The sequence below is a fragment of the Helianthus annuus genome, chromosome 11 (assembly GCF_002127325.2).
Source record: "Helianthus annuus cultivar XRQ/B chromosome 11, HanXRQr2.0-SUNRISE, whole genome shotgun sequence".
Taxonomy (NCBI): Eukaryota; Viridiplantae; Streptophyta; class Magnoliopsida; order Asterales; family Asteraceae; genus Helianthus; species Helianthus annuus.
The window spans coordinates 8,069,407-8,085,963 of record NC_035443.2 but is presented as its reverse complement, the minus strand read 5'-3'; the positions used below and the strand labels follow the sequence as shown (position 1 = coordinate 8,085,963).

Below are 16,557 nucleotides of genomic sequence, written 5' to 3'. Positions count from 1 at the left end.
AATTACCTGAAATGCGTTTTAAAAAGGTTTTGTCAGCGGGAAATACTGAGTGAGTTCATTCATTTTACTGAAAACGACACATTTGTTATAATTTACAGTATTAAGGGTTTTTACATATGTTTATTATCAACCAACATTTCAAGAATAGGTATTTGTCACAGACCAGCTCTGTCACTGTGGTCATATCACCATTGGCTGGCCCAATGAGTGACGTATATCACTTACTTTTAGGCTCGCCCACCTAATGTGATTAAAACAATAATAATACTGTGCACAATACCCCACATACCGGCTGTAATTTGGTGATTACATAAACTTAATCACTGTAATTATAACTCTGAAAAATGATTTGGAGTATTGTAAAATAGTTAATAAAAAGAGAATGACTCACAAATCAGTATGCAGGATTGAGTTAACAAACTTCTTGATTCTATTTCTTCTGATAATTAACCATGCATTTTATTATTCTGGATCCTCTGATGATTTGATAGTTTGTTTGATTGTAAGGTGTAGTTGGGAGTATTTTTGGTAAGTTTAACAGAATGGAATACGTATTGGTGTAAATCCCAAATCAAACCTTAACGGTAGTCATGAGATTCGAACCTTAACGAATTTCACAAAAACCGGGTTAATGATCAATACAGCAGTTACGATAATTTCCCGAGATCAAATTCTCACAATGAATGACCAAGTGCAATACTTCAACTCATTTATCAAAATGACAAACGACAAAGTATAGTACTTCAACTCATTATCGAATTATCGACAACGACAAAGTACAATGCTTCAACTCATTTATCGGATTACCGACAAACGACAAAGCATAACCCAATGTGGGCGGCACTTAGGCATTCCTTGGATATATTGATCACTCGGAAAATGAATCGTAAGAGCGATTGAGTGATTATTGGTTAGAACACCAACGTATAGAGAGAAGAAGAAGAGAAATGAGCAAAGAAAGATGAATCCTAAGCTTCTTATTTATAGCAAGCAAGCAGGCAGCTCAATTCCTTTTCTGTTCGATGTGGGATTCAAGTGACGTGCTTGCTAGCTAGCTTGACGTGCTAGCTAGCTAGCTTAGTTATATTATTTCAGCTGCTTAACTCGTTTTTCTTGTATAACTTTTAAAATATGACGTTTTATAAAACGACGAATATGTCAATAGAACGAGCATATTTTTATCTACGTTTTAACTTAAGTTTCATTAAAAACGGAGTAAGGAAAAAAAATAATATATTTTATTATTAATATTAAACGTTCTTATACGACCTCATATATATCTATTTTTAATAGACCTTACTTAGCTTAATTAATCTTGTTAGCTTAATTAATATTGATTAACTGATTAATTAATCATACTAAACTTAATTACGGTTCCCTTATTGCATAATTATCATACTAAATATAAATTTTTTAGTGAGGGTTGTTACATCCTCCCCACCTTATTAAAAATCTCGTCCTCGAGATTTGAACTATGATATTTTCTTGGGGTTATGTTTCTTCTTTTAATTAAGAGGAATAATGTAGCGTGTAATGGAATTAAAAGATATTTTGAGGGGTATGAGCATTTTTTTTAAATAAAAATGATTTATAGAAACAATTGAATTTAATATTCAAAATGAACTTACTTTAATCAATTGAGGGAAATTCCGATTCGATAAATATCTATTTGTGAATGGGAGTATGGAAAATAATTTGTTAATGATTATCCGAAAATCAATATTGTTTACTTAAATGGTAATGGACAACAGGATTTAGTGTATTGTAATCTGAGTACATAATTGTACCAAGAATATGACAAATCAAACGAATGACTCATGAATAGGGTTTAACACAGGCTACAACTCTATTCGGATGCTACAAAGCGTTTGTAATGATTTGAAAGAATTCAATAATGATGACCGAATAAATTCACCGTTTTCGAAATTGTGAGTTTCAAGGAAGCGAATCTAGATATTTCAAAAGATGAAATGTTCAAACGAATGAGATGAAATGGTATAGTTTTTTCAAGGTGATTGGGTTTAAGCCAAAAGATATATGATCTATAGATTCTTAAAATGAATGTGAAGAACTTTTTGGAATTAGTAAAATTCTTTGTCAGAAGAAAACTTACCTTGATTGGTACCTAAGGAAGACTTAAGATTGACCAGTTAAAAATGAAATGAAACTATGAAAATGATTCGGCAAATATTGAATTATGATATGAGAAAATCAATGTGTTGCGATGGGTGATTTGTAAGAATACATGAAAAGACAATAAAGTTAGAGTATTTTTGTCTTAATACAAAATTGTATTCAGATGATTTTAAAAATGTTTGATTTAAAGATAGGTGATATTTTGGTTTACTAAATACCCTTTCCTTTTATGTTATCATAAAGTAGAATAATAAATAAATATAGATAGGTTTAAAATAGCAAAACCTGTAATAATAATAATAATAATATATGTTTTATAAATAGGTTTACCCAATATCGTAGAACTCATGGTTATTATTTTTAAAATCAAGTATGTTTACTATAAGATTAGGGTATCATGAAACTAGAATAATAAATGTTTATTTTAATATCAAGCATACTTAAATATTGGCTTGCGTAAATGACATTTGATATTTTAATATGTACATATTATAAAGGAATATTTCTATAAGTATTTAATGGTTGTGAAATATTAATCAAGATAAATATGTCTTGTTTTATGATTATTTAGATAATTCTATTCGTCCCTTTTTAATTGTTTTATGAAAATATGTTTTCTCTTTACAGTACGAAGTATATATATTTCTATGTATAATATAAAAATGTTTTTACATATAATTGAAATTTATTAATTAAGTATGCTGACTTAGTTTATTAACTAGTCATTATCATGGTCAGATATTGATTAGTGCTGCCTTGTTTAAGCATAGGTGGCCAGTCCATGCCTAATTAAGGCTAGGCTATTCAATACATGCCCATAATAATAACTCTAGTATCTAAAAGTAATATTAACACTATTACTATCAATATATTATTACTAATAATAAAACTAATATTAATTACCAATAATAAATGCATAAACTTAAATGAGAATATATTTTAAACAAAATTTTATACGTAAAAATATAATTTCTTTACCTTAATGGTTTTAGCAAAAATTTTAATTACAGAAATACTATATTGTAAGTTTCTATATATAATCAATTAAGTTTATACAATGTTTTTCGATTAATGATGATAAGGTAAGAAATATCACGAAAGGCTCGATTGGTTGTAAGGACTACGGAATTTAGGACATGAAATGGTGGATCATTATCTTAGCACATAATTGTGTTAAGATTGCTTTTATAAAATAAATCAATAAAGCGGATTTAATATAAATAAATAATTAAATCTTAGATTAGCGTAATCTTCAATTTTGTGAAAATGTCATCACAAAGTGATCGTGATCAAAGAGATGATTTGATGAATTCGAAGACTAAACAAGCATATTATGGTTTAAGAGAATTGAAGTGCTTGTTAGGACTATTTTGAATATGATGGTTTCAATCCATCATATGGGACTTCGAATTGAGTACGTATTGCGAGCAAGTTAACTGGGTTTGGATAAAACGAGTTTTAATAAGAAAGTTCAAACATGATCACAAAGAAACCATGTATCCCTTTCAAAAGAAAATCGAGTTTTTCAATAAATTCATTGATTCGATATTAAAGAGTCATTGTTTTGTAAAAACGCGGTTTACAATGCAAAGATCAAGTATAGCGGAACGATATTTGAACTTTTGATAAAACAACAAATTGGAATGGAACTTTCCTATGGTCTTCGTAACTCAAATGAACCACATGCGCAACAAATAGTGCATGTGTATCGTGTGGATTTACCAAGAAACGAAATGGATCAATATTTGCTATTATGAAAGAATTCTTTATGGTATGATGATCATTAAAAGAAGTAGAAACATGAAAGTCAACTTATTTATAGGCAGAAGTCAGAATTGCAACGAAAGAATTATAAGAACTTCTTATCTGGAATTTCGTGTGATAACTATTTGTTAAATGATATTATCAGAGAATGCCGAATGAAGTGAAATGAAATAGGGAATTTGCAAAACTATATGACTTCTTTTGTAGTGCCAATAATTATGACTCAGGTTAGACTATGCACCGATATTTGTGAAATGTTGTTCCAACGTACCTCAGCGAGATTTTGATTGTTTTGTAAGATCATGTGGCAAAATACCGCTTTTTGATTAGTAGTACTTTTACCGACGGAATTAATATTGGTGTCATCGTGCCTAATTTATATTTTTCAAAGGTCTTGCCTTGGAAGTTGTGTGTGATAAACTTTGACGTCTGTGGACGTATAATTTTAAGTTTCATGTGTTTTCTTGTGCATTAGCACAACTTGACATGCTTCTTACTTGCGTTCATAATTTATGGCGTTAATAATTTATGGTAACGTTTCGGTAATTCTTATATTTTTGATGGTGTCCCAACTTAATGGGTTTCCATTTATTATTGTTGCTCGAGTTACGAGGTAGATGATTAAATAAAATAATGTTTGATATCGATATAGGTAAGAGATTTTTGATAAAGGAATCTAGATTTATTAGTGACACATATACTTGTGCTTTATCCTTAATTATCAATTGTTATGGCTTTTGAAATTTCTTATAGATATACATATCTATATAATCATATATGTCACATGCTGTAATATACATACCCTTTATAAGGTTAATGTATTTAACAGATTCTTATTTCCAAAACAAGTCTGATATCAGACCATGATACTTATTTAGGGAAATCTTGTCACTTGTTTGACATTTTATATACCCCATCTTACCCGGTTCGCGCCGGAGAGGTAACCTCAGTATATCCGGACAAGCTGGAGAGTCTGCTACTCTATACCCAGTTTTGCCGGAGAAAATTTTCTATTTCCATAAATAGTATCTTTTCAAGATTTTAAAAGTGCCTCTTTTATTAGGACTTTTATCCAGAATCAAAGAAATTTGTATTCCTATAACATATCTTATTCTAGACCAAATAATATCAATAAGCAAGAATAAATAGCAATTAAATGCTATTGCCTGCTAACCGTTATTCTTATGACATACCAGTATCCATTACATTATACTTATATAAGTAATTTACCTTAAAGTTTATTTTAAGGCAAAATTCTTAAGTTCAAGTCTAAATATCATTCAGAATGTTATCAGATAATATTAAGTTTTTAACTTTCCGTTTAAGCTTAGGTATTATTATAACACCTATTTGCGTAAACAAGTGGCTTAGCTTATACTAAGGCATCTTTTCTTATGTTCAAGTCTAAATGCTATCAGATGTGCTACCAGTTAATAGCAATCTCCTAACTCTTTTATTTAAGTATTGTTATCACAACACTTATAGGCTTAAAGTAGTGACTTAGCTCTGATACTACCTTCTGTCACGACCCCCGACCCCATCTAGCCGGAATCGGTGCCGTGAGCAGTCCAGTGGTACCGGTGATTATTAAAAAAAAACATTGCAACGGAAATTTCATCAGGACCGTGAGTTAGGAAAAATATCAGAGTTTAGAAACACCGGATTTTATTTAAATGGATGGAATAAATTCCAAGTTTTACAAAGGTAGCTTTTAATACGGGATAACCCAAAAACAATATTTCTTAAGTTGATTTAATTAATAAAATAAGCCACTCCTTGAAGTCTTTTAGTGCCGGATCCAATCCTTACTCCCATCTACTGTAATTACCTGAAATGCGTTTTAAAAAGGTTTTGTCAGCGGGAAATACTGAGTGAGTTCATTCATTTTACTGAAAACGACACATTTGTTATAATTTACTGTATTAAGGGTTTTTACATATGTTTATTATCAACCAACATTTCAAGAATAGGTATTTGTCACAGACCAGCTCTGTGACTGTGGTCATATCACCATTGGCTGGTCCAATGAGTGACGTATATCACTTACTTTTAGGCTCGCCCACCTAATGTGATTAAAACAATAATAATACTGTGCACAATACCCCACATACCGGCTGTAATTTGGTGGTTACATAAACTTAATCACTGTAATTATAACTCTGAAAAATGATTTGGAGTATTGTAAAATAGTTAATAAAAAGAGAATGACTCACAAATCAGTATGCAGGATTGAGTTAACAAACTTCTTGATTCTATTTCTTCTGATAATTAACCATGCATTTTATTATTCTGGATCCTCTGATGATTTGATAGTTTGTTTGATTGTAAGGTGTAGTTGGGAGTATTTTTGGTAAGTTTAACAGAATGGAATACGTATTGGTGTAAATCCCAAATCAAACCTTAACGGTAGTCATGAGATTCGAACCTTAACGAATTTCACAAAAACCGGGTTAATGATCAATACAGCAGTTACGATAATTTCCCGAGATCAAATTCTCACAATGAATGACCAAGTGCAATACTTCAACTCATTTATCAAAATGACAAACGACAAAGTATAGTACTTCAACTCATTATCGAATTATCGACAACGACAAAGTACAATGCTTCAACTCATTTATCGGATTACCGACAAACGACAAAGCATAACCCAATGTGGGCGGCACTTAGGCATTCCTTGGATATATTGATCACTCGGAAAATGAATCGTAAGAGCGATTGAGTGATTATTGGTTAGAACACCAACGTATAGAGAGAAGAAGAAGAGAAATGAGCAAAGAAAGATGAATCCTAAGCTTCTTATTTATAGCAAGCAAGCAGGCAGCTCAATTCCTTTTCTGTTCGATGTGGGATTCAAGTGATAGCTAGCTTGACGTGCTAGCTAGCTAGCTTAGTTATATTATTTCAGCTGCTTAACTCGTTTTTCTTGTATAACTTTTAAAATATGACGTTTTATAAAACGACGAATATGTCAATAGAACGAGCATATTTTTATCTACGTTTTAACCTAAGTTTCATTAAAAACGGAGTAAGGAAAAAAAATAATATATTTTATTATTAATATTAAACGTTCTTATACGACCTCATATATATCTATTTTTAATAGACCTTACTTAGCTTAATTAATCTTGTTAGCTTAATTAATATTGATTAACTGATTAATTAATCATACTAAACTTAATTACGGTTCCCTTATTGCATAATTATCATACTAAATATTAATTTTTTAGTGAGGGTTGTTACAAGATCCAAGAGCATAAGCTCTGATACCATGTCAAAATGGTATGAATCTTAACAACAAATCAAGAACAACAGCGATATAGTGACAAAACGTGACAAAATCTTTATTATTACCCAAACCGAGAAAAAAACCCCCTGAAACCCTTTGATCTCACAAACGATGAGATCTGAAATAGTACAAAGTAAAAGATGATCAACTGATGTAATCAGTTGATCTATACAACACAAACAACAAACAGAAAGATCTCACAAGAGATCGATCAAATACAAAACACCACAGATCTTAAAGATCTGAACCAAAACCCTAGATAGATGGTGATCGATGAGAGAGAAGGAAGCTTCCAGAGATAATGAGCGAACACTGTTGAGGAGACCTTTTTATATCAAAAATATCTAATGTTTCAATATGAACCCTCAGAAGTTACACTCTAATCCCCCAACTATCTAATACCTGCACAATCCTCACAAAATCAGTTAGAAATGTAACAAAAATAAATAACAACTTTATAACACGTATGAGATATGTTTGCACCATGAATTATCATGTGCAACTTATTTTAACAGGTAGTGTTACCAATTGGCAAACTAAGTTTGCCACACCCCACTCTCCGTATACCCTTGGTTAAACCTTGCATGATGACATCACACGATGTTTCATTTTACTATATTCAAGATTTTTTTCACTCAAAAATTTAAGTGGAACAATAGACGACAAAAAGGTATATGAATATCTATTCCTACAAAGAATCTCAGCATTTCATTTTCATGCCCATATAGTAGTTTAAAAATTAGTTTAAGTGATCGAATTTTAAAACCACCTTATGGCGCTCCTATTTTCAACATGACATATTTCTAAAAGTATACACAATTATGTCTATGTCTAAAGAACAACACATATTTTGTATAGTTATAACTTATAAGTATAATCGGTTCTTTCGGTTAGTTCAGGTATGCCACAACCAAAACCAAAATCAAACCGCAATTTTCGGTTTAACAGTTATGGCTTAACTGAATCATCGCTTGATTGTTTCGTTTGGTTAAGTCAAATCAATTAAGTTGATTGAATGGTTGTTACAACGATCCAATCAATTCTAATAGGAAATGCCTAAGTATAAAGTAACCAGAAATAGATTAAATCCATATTAATATCATTTTATACTAAAGGATAGCATACCCATGAATGAGAGAACAAACTCCTTATGATAAATGTTGTTAACAAACTTATTAATAATGGGTTTGGTTCTTCAACAATACATTCCATAGAAAAATCATCGAAACGAAAATTAGTAGTCGAGATCCAACTTTAACTCAACCTCTTCCCCCATCATCACTGACAAACCCGAGACCTCAGCCATACCGAACCCACCACCACCATCAACCTCCACTCTTCCGTTGCGTACTTCCATCCCTTTAGTAGACAACTCATAACCAATTGTACTCGAAGCATTTTTCAACCCGATAAATGTCATCTTTTCAATAATCCACTTTTTATTCAATGCAAAAGGACCATTCTTGACCATTGATCTCAACATTGCTCTTTTTCCTACAACTTGGCTAGAAAACTTAACCAAAGTCCACTTCCCACCAAACCCCATCTCCTCCCCATCATCCAAAAACACCTCACCGGTACAATTTTCATCGCTGCTAAACGCAACCAATATATGAAACGAGGTCATCCTAGCGGCTTTTGTAGTCATGGCTTCTTTTTGTAAAACCAATATGTTCCCTTCACGAATATGAACATTTATATGGTCCGGTGGTGCATTGAGCCTAACATGGGTCCCTGAGCCCACACTGACCGAATTAGAATAGTTAAACAAATCGAACCAGTTTCCAGATGGAAAGTATGCATCAACCGAGTTTGCTCCAGACTCTAAAACCGGAGACACTAATACGCCTTTTCCTAGGAGAAATTGGGTGCTAATATTGTAGGTGTTGGTGTCTTGAGGGAATGTGAAGAATAGTGGCCGCGCAATTGGAGTCCCCTTTGAATGTGCATTGTACATTAATGTGTAGAGGTACGGAAGCATTTGGTATCGTAGCCCAAGCACCTTTCGAGATGTAGCGGCTACTGAATCCCAAAGATAAAGTTCTTGACGCGTGGATGATTTATCAGCATGGTCCCTTGCGAAAGGATAGAAAGCACCTAGCTGAGAATAGAAGAAATTAATAATAGTTTTGAATTCTTTACTAGTAAATTGTTGAATCATCCTACATATTAGATGGGCAAATGGGTGGACCGTAACACGTAGGGGTGTAAACAAGTCAAGCCAATGGTGAGCCACTTGAGCATGGCCGGCCCTGGGGGTGGGCGGGGAGGACCACCGGCCAGGGCCCGATATTTTGAGGGACACGTTTTTTATGAAAAAAACCCGGTATGTATATATAAAATCTTTTTTTTAATCGGGTACATCCATACAAACACCAACATAGTACATGAATTCTCAGGGCCTAAGGGCACATTTTTTCGAGCTCGAACAGGGTACATGAATTCTCAGGGCCGGCCCTGCACTTGAGATTGACTCAATAAAAGCAACACGAGCCTAAAAGAGCGTATTATTTGTATGTTTATTTAATATATTAGATAGCTATTTTTGAATTATAGTTATGCATAATATTTTGATAAAAATTGCTGAATAATATATATAGATTAAAATTAACACACATATATATAGTAACTAAAAATACACAAATTAATTCATAAAGAATAAATGAGTCGAGCTAGGGCCAAGCTCAAGCTTGAAAAAACTACTCATAAACCAGGTTCGATCTTTAGAAATAGAGCTCGAAACGAAGCTCGAGCTTAATCAAGCTCGGGCTCAGATCGCCTCCGCTTGACTCGTTTACACCCTTAATGAGTGGAACTAATATTGCAAATTTACAGTGATGATATAAATTTTTAAATAAAACGATTTAAGAGGTTGAATACCTGAATCCAACGTTGGCAAAGTTCTTCATTAGTGTTTCCAGAAAAACCACAAATATCGGCACCAACCATTGGGATTCCAAATAACCCAAAATTCAAGATGCTCGGAATGGAATACGCCAAGTCATCCCATGTAGCAGCATTGTCCCCAGTCCAATGTGCTGTATACCTCCCAGACCCCACAAATGTCGATCTAGAAAGTATGAATGGCCGCTTAACCGTTATGTTAGTCAAGACTTCATTCGTCGCCTTAGCCTCCAGAAATCCATACAAATTATGGGCATCATAAGCCGTAACATTGCCAAAATGCAGAGAACTTGCAGGCACGGTTCGGTCATTAATATTCCTTTGGTCTCCAACATTGTTAATCTTGTAAGGAGGGTTGTCAAGTGAAGATGAAGGCATTGGTGGGGACGAGATGAAATTTGATTGTTCATTCATATCAAGCCAAATGCCATCAAATGGTAGAAGATTATGGAACCTTTTGATCTCATCGCCCCAAAATTTTGCTCCTTTCGGATTTAGAAAATCCGGGTAACTAACAATACCTGGCCAAACCTGACCTACATAAGGTACACCGTCGCGCTTTATGTAAATATCAGCTTGTAGTCCTCTTGTGTAAGTCTCGTATGATTTGTTTACACTGATACCTGTTCATAAGGAAACATTGATTTTTAGTATTGTATAGATAACAAATAGGTTCTTTACTTCTTTTGAAAACACATGATAACAAATAGGTGGTTTTGCTATAAATTTTGGTTAGTAGCTATGAAGGTAGTGACTTTCGAGTTGAAGTCGTGTTATCTCGACCACTTCACTATGCACAATGATGTTCTAGAGTTTTTGTCTTATTACTACTAAAGTCGCTATCTTATATAGCGACTTTTCAAACTTTTATATCTTAAATATCGCCTAATCCATATTTAAAGTTCGACAAAAAAAACAACACACTCACTTGTCATCGTTCGTTCTCAAAAGAACCTTTCTTTAAACGTCATGCATGTGAAATTGTGAAAACGATAAAGATGTGTACCTGGATCTAAAATGAGCACATATTTCTGACCGTTTTGGTGAAGTTTTCGAACAAATGCTGACATGTTTGTCAATGGGAAGTTGATGGGGTCTAATGTGAAATCTTTGTAACCATCCATATAGTCTATATCTGTCCACATAACCTCCAAGGGGATCTTGGCTTTTGCATAGCCAGCAACAACACCTTCAAGATCATGAACATCCTTGTAACCCATCTACACTGATGGAACCCTGTACCCAATGGAAATGAATATCAACTTTTATAATCCAAATGAGATTCTACTCATGTTTAAGTTTTTAGAGTTAATTACAAACATGTTATTTCTGGCAACATGCACACATGGGCGGATCTAGGGGGTTCCTCGGTTTGGAAAAAAAATTTGGAAACCTTGTATGATTTGGAAAAAAATAGTGAGAATCTACCAAAAGGAACCCTCCAGAAAAAAATTCCTGGATCCGATCCGCAACTGCATGCACATATTAATATATTTACCTAACTAAGGCTAATTTGTACTTTTCGGCCTTTATGTTTCAATGTTTCGACAGGCACTGTCCTTTAACTTTAAAAATTACACTGTATGTCTTTTATGTTTGCAATCATTAACGGGCGGTATCCTTTCAGGTAAACTCAGTTAACTTTTTATGTTAAAAGTTAAAACCCCTCACGTGCACATCACGTGAGGGTATTCTCTTCTTTTTACCTCCTAAAATCTGCAATAAGAGGGTATCCTCTCCCTCGATTCACAAAATTTAGGGGGTAAAAGGACGAAAATTTAACATAAAAAGTTAACTGGATTTAGCTGAAAGGACACGGCCAGTTAATGATTGCAAACATAAAGGACATACAGTGTAATTTTTAAAGTTAAAGAACAACGCCTTTCGAAATATATTGAAACATAAAGGACGAAAAGTGCAATTTAGCCCCTAACTAACTTTAAATTTTAAGTAGATCATGTCAATGAACTCACCAAAGGACCAATAAGGCATGAAAGCCGGTCTACCGATGAGCTTAGTATACTGATCCATAACCAACTCCGGCGAGGGTCCAACAAAGAAATAAAAATCAAGAACACCCCCAATCACCTTGTAAGTAATACTATCACCACTATACACAACATCCATTCCATTACTATTAAGCAATAACACCCCATGGGTTGTTCCCGCCAACACTTTCCCATCAGAATCCGGTGATCTAACATCCATATAAAACGGATGAGACCCATATAGATTAAGATCGCGATTCGCGCTTAAAACATCCGCATTCCAAAGAGTAAGCGTCTGATTACGCGTTAACTTAAACGAACTTTTGGTGTGTTCTCCTAGTCCGTAAATAGAGGACCGGTTAGCCGGTAGTGAAGATGATAGTTCAAGATATTGATCTTTGAAAATGAGAATACTGTGGGATGTGTCAAAGAGGATATCGCCGGTTGAGCGACGGGTGACTGTGAAGCCGAATTGAGTGAGTGCGTTTGTGGTGGTGTTGTGGAGGGTTAAGGTGAGATCGGAGTTGGGATCGGAGAGTATGAGTTTGGCCGGAATTTTTTGGCGGGAGATATTGGGTTGTGATTGACGAGGTAGAATGTGGTTTGGAATCTCCCATCTTTGGTGTTTGGAATCTGTGACTCGAATCCTTAATCGATCCGCTGTTTCAAAGCTTCACAAGAAGCACAATGTCATTGTCAAGTGACAGGTAAACGGGCAACAAGTTATGTCAGTGTAAAGTGACAGGTAAACGAGTAACAAGTTGTATCGCAACACCCTTTTGAATAGCAAAGCCGATTTTATTAAATACAAAGCTATTAATCTTAGTTGTCGAGAAATTACTATGCACGACCTGTTGAATCCTGTTTAAATAGTTAAGAGATTAAATATAAAAAAAAAACACTATGTTAGTTAACATGTCCGTTATGTTGCAGTCGTATCAACAACCTATTGCTTAATGAACACTTCTTTATGTTTATTGACACTAAATATAAAGAATTTGACGTCCTTACGAGAGAGAACGTTAACATATTCAACAATATCAATATCTATTTGTTTGTATTCTTTATGTTAAAATTGTAACTTGATATGATGCGAACCTGGTAAGACCAAGAATCAAACACACCGTTGATTCCGGAAAGGCCTGTTTTTCATGAGTTGTGGTTAAATCGATTGAACCAAACCCAACCAAAAACGAATTTGATTCTTTTAGTTCTCGAATAATAGATACACTAATTCTCCACGACAATATAACTTAATGACATCTTAGGGGTGAAATAAGACTTAAAGACCATTAGGTCCTGGGTTCGATTCCCACAAGTGAGTTTTTTCACAGATTTATTGGTTTTCTCCTGAATTGGTGTATGTACGTTATAGTTATAGTCTAGCGAAAATGGATATGATCGGATGATTCTGCTGGTAGCACAATGTTAATCAAGTGGTCGGTCAGTAATCCAGATTTCTCGTTAAAAAAAAGATATGCTAAACTTAATTCAATCGTGGTCCATCGATATATGTAAGATAGAGGGAGGGGACAGAACTTGAATGAAAAGTCTCTTTTTGAAACTCTTCACGCGACGTCACTACAAAACTTTCTTTTCAACTTCTTTTCTTTTATATTTACCTTTTGGTTAATAATTTTTTTTTCCTAGCTTATTATATAAGCAAAAGCTAAAAAGAAATAATGTTGGTTTATTCATTATTTTAGTTTTTTATATATAATTTATTTATTTTCACATTTCAAATTTTTTTGTTAAATACTTTGTACTTTTGACCAAAATAAAATTTCATACCCGATGCAACGTATTAATAATTCAAATCTTTTTATGATCTATGAAAATTCAAAAACGTGAAAAAACATTTTCTATCTATCATTTTGTTCCATTATTTCCAAGAAAACGACATCCATAGAAAAGTAAGCAAACAGAAAATATACTTTTCGCATCTTATCTCATCAACGACATCAAGTATAATTTGTCTTGTGTCGATATGTACTTTTATTAATATGCATGATTATTTATTAGAGTAGTACATCATTCTATGTATTAATTTTTTTTACCGAATTATAGAAGTATCTAATGTTATCGTTTCTTATAGCTTGATGCAACAAACTATCAATCTGGAAAGAAAATAGAAACGAATGTAAAAAAATATGAACCTTATTCATTAGGGCAGTTCATAATTCTACGCATTAAAGTTTTTTATTAACAAAATTATCTAACATTATCGTTTTGCAAAAAAAAACTATCAATCAAGAAAAAAAAAAATAGAAATGAATATGAACCTATACAAAGGTTTGTACATGACTACACCCTTTTCTGAATGATAAAACCAGGTACTTTTAGTTATAACAATTGTGTAATAGAGGGTCGATCAATAAAAATCATATACACATATTGATACGACCCGACTCTTGACCTGACCCGACCCATGAGACCACAACACATTCAACTGTTGCACGTTTTATTTGCATGCATGTAAGAGTAGTTTAGTTACCCATGTTTCCACCTTCTTGTAACTTGCATTATTTCCGATTAGTTAGGATTGCATGATTATTTTCATCCTTTAAATTGTAAGTTTCATTCCAAGAAAAAAAAACAGAAAAAATTGGCAAAAAGTTTCATTTAGTTTATGTTATATTTACAGTTTCGTTATTAATTTGTTTGGGAGACCGCCGATCTCGAATCCGGCTCTATCACATATACATATTGTTTTAATTTTGTCGATCAATAAAAATCATAATTTTCGTATATACACATATACATATTGTTTTAATTCTAACATATAAAACGTTTTAGAGTAAACTGCCAAAATGGTTCCTGAGGTTTGGTAACTTTAGTCCAAAACTCAAACATTTTGAATCTCAGTCCATGTGGTTTCAATTTTGTTGTCATTTTCATCCAAAATCAAAATCTGGTCAGATTTTTCAATTAATATCTAGTTTTTTTTTTTTTTTTTTTTTTTTTTTTGTCTTTTTCCTCTTTTTTAATGAAGGACAAAATAATCTTTTAACGTTTTATTATAACAAATTAAAAAAAGTTTGACCATTTTGCACTTCATTAAAAGGGAGGAAAAATACAAAAAAAATTGGATGTTAACTGAAAAATCTGACCAGATTTTGCTTTTGGATGATAATGATAACAAAATTGAAACCACAGAGACTCAGATTCAAAGGATTGGTTTGAGTTTTGGACTAAAATAACAAAGGTCACCAACACTCAGGAACCAATTTGACAGTTTACTCAACGTTTTATAACTGTACGTATAATAGATATCTTTCTTTCTATATTCGGTGAAAACTAAATACTAAGTATTCTTAGGCGATTATTTTCAACTTAAAGTTTGTCACTTAAACGCGCCTAACGAACCAAATGGACCGTTAATTTTCAGCACGATCAACACTTTGGATTTCAAAACCAAAATGAGAACAAAAGTAAAAGGAAGAAGAGTACCTCGCCACGAGCCGGAGTTCATCGATATCGGGTCCAAACAAAGACGACTTCTTGTTGAGTTGGAGATCAGCTGCCAACGATTTTCCGAACGAATCGAGGGCAACAGATCGGATAGAGTAGCCGTAACCTGGTTCCGGTTGCTTTTCTGTATTTGCGACGGTTTTCCGATGAACTGAGAGTAGTAGTAATAGTATAACTATTATTAACCGCATGGTTTTCAAATGGAGTATACGAACATTCACACTCACAAGGATCTGTGTTGCTGAATGCCGAGTATTTAACAGTGGTCAAGACGTTTCTTTTGGTTTAGACCAAAAAAATCAACTTTTGAGTGCATTGAACCATGGCCTACCCACTCATTGTTTTTGGTTTTCTACACACATAAAAGTCCAGTAAAAACATCGTACTACACAGTTCACATTTACAAATTAAAAGTGGGGCCGGGAAAATTACAAAAATGGTCATTGACAAAAATCATTGAGAAAAATCATGTGTCCTTGGAGCTACGCATCAAGCACGGGATGCGTCTGGAAGTGCATGGAATGCGTCTATGGAAATCCCTTCATTTATGCGCCGGGAAGTGCATGGATGCGTCTAGAAGGGCATGCGATGCGTCTGGGCCCACTTGCAACATTTGAAACGCCAAGTATCCATTTTGTATTGGATGCTTGAGAGGTCTGCATATGGACGCTTCAGGTGCTTGCAAGGTCGCTCTAAGTGTTGAAAATTATACATTGTTAAACACACTTTTATTATTTCTATACATTTTTACATACGGTTATTATACATTTTACATACGTTTATTTTTGTTTGTTATACATGGGCTGGGCAGTGGCGGACCCAGGATTTTATTTCAATGGGGTCCATTTTCGGGTCAGTCCCCGTTCGGGTCGAGTTAAAGTGAAGTTTGAACTAGATTTAAAAAAAACAAGAAAAATGGGCTTATCAAGGATTGAACCCATGACCTCTTGGTGGAAAAGAGGGAGATTTACCACTATACCAACTTTCTTTTTATTTCTATGGTGT

The 16,557-nt window shown here is 33.5% G+C and overlaps 1 pseudogene; it reads right to left on the bottom strand.

The window, feature by feature from the left end:
- Positions 1-8,337: 8,337 nt before the first annotated feature.
- Positions 8,338-15,856, bottom strand: LOC110889404 (annotated as a pseudogene).
- Positions 15,857-16,557: the final 701 nt, after the last annotated feature.